Source organism: Octopus bimaculoides, chromosome 5 (assembly GCF_001194135.2).
Source record: "Octopus bimaculoides isolate UCB-OBI-ISO-001 chromosome 5, ASM119413v2, whole genome shotgun sequence".
Classification (NCBI taxonomy): Eukaryota; Metazoa; Mollusca; class Cephalopoda; order Octopoda; family Octopodidae; genus Octopus; species Octopus bimaculoides.
The window spans coordinates 8,549,255-8,554,875 of NC_068985.1; positions in this window are offsets into that span (position 1 = coordinate 8,549,255).

Genomic DNA, 5,621 nt, shown 5'->3' on the forward strand with positions numbered 1-5,621 from the left:
AAAGCAATATACTAGCCAGAAAGGATGTGACATGCTGTTTTGGTGGGGAAATCATAAACCTCAGGTAGACAAGCTTCTTATGAAAAGAACACCAGGAATCTGTCTACAAAAGATTAAAAGAATTGTACATAAATAGAATATTTAATACATTCTCATCCAGATTTTCTTCATAATTTAATTTGCAATTCTTTCGATATCTTCTGTTATATCATATCCGTCATCAAATTTTTCTGTTGAGAATATTACCAAATAACTTATTACTAAGGCAAGTATATTTAGCATTTAGAAGAATGGTTTGTATTAATTTCTTACTTGAATATATCTTCATATTTTTTCTTTGGCTAATGCAAACACACCCACACAAACGCATATGCAAGTTGTCACATGACTACTCACGCAAGCACGTACAAACATACACGCACACAAGACTCTTTTTACTCTCATCCTTACGATTCTCTTCAAAGAAAACACACATCTACGTACACACATACAGCATGCATACACAAAGGCAAAGATCAGTTCTCGGACAAAGATCAGTTCTCAGAGTAAAACTTGAACAGAGAGGAGAAGTCATTGAAGAGATCGCAAATAGCGATCGCAAATAGGACTTTGACTAACAATCAGCCGATTCATTGTTTAAGCTGTACATTAAACAAACGATCGATTAGTTAGTTGATTGGATATTTAACCAATTGACTGACAACAAAGAAGTGGAACTAGACCAGTGCGTGCGCTGTTATTATTGGCATAATGAGCCTCCTAAAGTTTGCTGCAAATCACGAATTCACCTCAAGTACTTTGCAAACCAAATACAAAAACGAACTTATTTATATGTTATTCTGTGTCTAGTTAATTAATTTCCAAGTCTTTCTCTTCAGTTTGTTTGAAGTTTATATACTTATTATATTTCCGTTTCTGTATTTAATACTGTTTTTTTTATGAATGTCCTTCCCTTCAAGGTTCACTTGGTACATTTTTACCAAACCACGTTTCATACTAATTAACTTAACGAGTTTGTGTACCTTATTTGAGTGTCGTCAGTTGCTTCTCATCTCAGTTGTTTGTCATCTCAGTATACTGCTTTAAGAAATCCATATACAGGAGATATTTGATGTTGTTTCATACAGCATCTATGCACATGATGTCTGGTTAAGCATAATGGTTCAAATTCCAAGCACCAAATACAAAAAAGAAAAGACAGAGCAAATCATATTTAGTTATTATTATTATTATTATTATTATTATTATTATTATTATTATTATTATTATTATTATTATTATTATTATTATTATTATTATTCAGTAGTTTCATATTTATAACGTGCTTTCACTTCACTACTGAGCACAGCTCTGTGTGCCTTGGGTATGTGCTGTGGTTTGCTGTGAAGCTCTTATGGTCACTGTATTGAAAGTGTTTTGCGTAGGATGTGTGCAGTGCCCAGTAGTGCAATTTTCTATATGTTATATATACTTGTAAGTCCTGGTGTTTTTGTTATGTATTTGTCTGAATATCTTTTTATCATACCTAAGGCGCCTACTATGATAGGAATTGTTTCTGTTTTTAGATTCCACATTCGAGTAACCTCTATTTCCAGGTCTTTGTATTTTGAAAGTTTCTCCATTTGTTTTAGGGAGATATTGTCATATGCTGGTATTGATGCATCAATTACAAAGCATTTTTTTCTTCATGATCTCAGACAACTATATCTGGCCTATTGGCCTTAATATATATATATATATATTATTGAATGAGAGAGCACTGCATGCCATCAAAGTGACACTGGGGTAAAATATACGAAGCCCATTATACCCATCATGACTACCTGTCTGGTAAGGGTACACCAGGCACATGCATCACAACCATATGTGCACGACATGGTGATTTTCTATCAAGATAAACAGCGCATGACCTCGCAGATGGGGCCTGGTTAAAATTTTCTTCAGGTCGAGTAGCCCATTCCGCTCAAAAGGTCCCTGAATAAGGTTTGTTTAAGGATGTTGAGCAACACACTTATGTTTCCAAAGGTGAATTATTCAAACCCCAAACAATTACTCTCAACACATGGCTATAATGATGCACCTCTACTTCTGCTCGTGATCAGAGATGCACATATCGTCAGCCACCAAGGGACATGCTCAACTGGTTAATGTCAAACAGCTGACAAGCAAATCTGTGGTATTAAGCAGAATATTTGCTGTATCCCATCTTTTATACCAAGACAAAACAATGTACATGATAACACTTCCAATCAATTAAGATCAGAAGTCACGAGAGCCACTACCTGGTACTGCATCCGGGCATTTTATTATTATTATTATTATTATTATTATTATTATTATTATTATTATTATTATTATTATTATTATTATTATTATTATTATTATTTGATGAAAACTCACAGCTTATTTTGCTGGGTCTGACGGAAAGAGTCAGCCATCCAAAGCCAGCAGACTAAGGCGTCATGCTTCAAAAACCCTGTGAAGAATTCTTACAGTTCCAAACAATGCTAATTCTTTTTGGTCTTTTACGTTCACACTTGCGCCATATTAACTAACAGAATATACGCTTTCCTTGAACAAAGATCTATCCTTCCACAAGCTTTAAAATGTTGTAAGTATTCCTTTAAGAACATTTCCTCTTAGTGTATCTCAATGCTGGCGTAATTAGCGTTGTATGAAAGCTCAACCTCTGCCCTGTCCTATAATGTACCCTCCTTTGGCTAAGACCAGGCAACCAGTCTATGTGTGTGCGTATTTGCACATGTGAATTAACATCCTTCTGCTCTGTCTTCAATAGACGCCATACATTTATGGTTTTAAATGCAATGTAAGCTTTGATATATTAAACAGTAGGTAACCAAGAGTAAAGTTAACCATTAAATTTTCATGGTCTTTTAATATCAGAACAACCCTTCGGTTGTCTCTCAACTACGCGTAGACATGTTACGATTTCTATCAATAAAGTGCAAACATTATTAAAATCAACCTTCCGATTCAGAATAAACAAGCAACTATGTTATGTTTACTTCTTAAATATTACTTCAGTGATTTGGCAATTGGCGACAGCAAGATAATAAATTAATCATACAACTGAACGCTACTTCCCCCCCCCCCCCAAAAAAAAACTTTAGTGGGAAAACGTCGTATTTATCGAAACATAAATGTCTGCCGAGAATAATGAGTACGCTAACAAGGTTAGCCTCAGCCGTTCTTCTATGTGTATCTCCTTCGCAGTTTTAGCAAGTCGATAGGCTAATGTATGCATTTTACCTCCGTCGATTAACAAACAGTAAATAATATGAAACGTGCATGGAATGGAATTATTTGGTAACAGCTCCAGAAATATAAAGTCGATATATTAATAAATAATAAGTTCCGAAAATATAGCGTCAATATATTAATAAATTAATCTCTGTTTTATTCACAAGAATGTCAAATGCGACTGGTAACTTCTCCGAATAGATCGTCGTCTGTTTGATTTTGAGCTAGAAATATTAGGGAAAGAAAGGATATAAGCGAGAACGAGAGAGGGAGGAGAGAGCGTGAGAGAGAGATGGATAGAGAGTAAGAGAGGGAGAGAGGGAGAAAGAGAGATGGAGAGAGAGAAAGTGAAAAACGGAGAGAGAGATTGTTTGAAAAATGCTTCACTGCCTTAGAATATTTATGCATGTAAATATGAATGGATGCAGCATCATTTTAAAATTATTTGAACTACACTTATAAAGGAGTCGCTCCTTCTTCATATATTATATATCTGTATATATATATATATATATATAAACAATATCGCTAGGATAAGAGAACAAGAACACTAAATGACTCACATGTAAACCTAAAAAATATTGCATATTTTTTCTTTTCTATCGGATTTGTATGGTATGTGTTAGCTCCTCCCATACTTAGCTTCAAAAAGCACTTCTTTTTGGGATTATCACGCAAAATATTTACTAATATAGACAAGCGCCAGAATAGTTCAAAGTAGAAATGTGAATTTATAATCTGGAGAAAGGAGATCTGAGTATCGAAAGAGCTATTCGTAAATATCTTCCTTCTAATGGATTTTGAAAGGAACGTTGGTCATTGCGTTTCAGCTATTGTCTGTGATATTTTATTTTTAATCCTTCAGATGTGTCAGTCAGGGGACGGCATCCATTATTGAGCACCGCCTTGAAGAATGAAACGACCCTAGTGGATACTTTTTTCTCTTAAGTCTGGAACTTATTCGATCGGTCAGTTTCGCAGAACCGTTAGTAACGGAGACATGCATGCAACAATGCCGTTTTCCCACTAAACTCACCTGATTAGGGCAGCGAGGACTGAGCTGGCCTTCACCCAGGAAAGAGTTCCACGTGTGCTCTCTTATCAACCATCTTAAACTAGTTTCAGCTACCGTGCTTATTTCCTTGATGTCTTTCTTAAGTTATCTGCTTTCCAAATCTTCTGTACAAAATAGAGTGTTGATCATGATGGAAAGCCCCGGCAGTCGACTTTAATGGAGAATGATGGTAAATGAGGTCTCATGCCCCTTGACAAAGGTCTCATCTACTAAGTATTGCATTTTTTTTTATCTGATGGGAACTATGAAATCTGTTCTCGCAAGACACCGTGCGTCCAACCCCGATGACGGTCTTTGTATTCCTGGAGAACAGGGACATGTCTATACGGAGTGATGTTACCACTATCTCTTCTGAGGAGATAAGACTTACAAAGAATAAGTCCTGGGGTCGATTTGTTCGACTAAAGGCGGTGCTCCAGCATGGCCGCAGTCGAAAGACTGAAACAAATAAAAGAATAACAATATTGTTTATAAACGTTTCCCCATCGTGCCCCTAATTAATTATCCCTGTAATAGTATCTTAATTTTCTTCGTGTCCGTCCCCTTTAACTGGTAATTAATATCATGATTTAAAGTCTACACCCAACCTGCCTTTTTTTAATGACAGTTACTTATATCAAATTGACTCTTCCTAATGTCTTATTTCCTTTCTCTTAGGGACACCTATGATAATATTTATGGCCATATTTAGCCATGAGCTGTCAACTCACTCTTGTTATTTGTTTAAAATAGACACAGTCTTCTAGTCTCAGATTTAACAGATAAAGAGATGAATAAATTAGAACTGGGTTACATATAACTTGATAGCTTTGATACATTTCGGCCAGTATAGGCCCAGGACATGTCTAACTTAATAACACTACCTGGTTGTGTTTGAGTAAATACGATCCAGCTCACTCAATGTTAGTAGCGGTGTCCCACAAGATAGTGTGTTGGGCCCACTCCTCTTCATTATCTAAATCAATGACATAGTAAACGTCATCAAACATTCTACATTGAAAATCTTTGCAGACGATTCCAAACACCAGAAAACCATAAATGGTATGGGAGGCCGAACATGTCCTCAATCGAATCTGTTTACTCTTGTCCAACTGGCGGAAAAGAACAATATGCTTCTAAATGAAGACAAGTTTCATTTGATCCACTTTGGAAAAGAGTATACACTGAAATTACCATATGCTCTTCCCATATAAGTAGATAGATAGATAGACAAATATTCCTATGCACACACACACATATATGTATATATATATATATATATATATATATATATATATATATATAT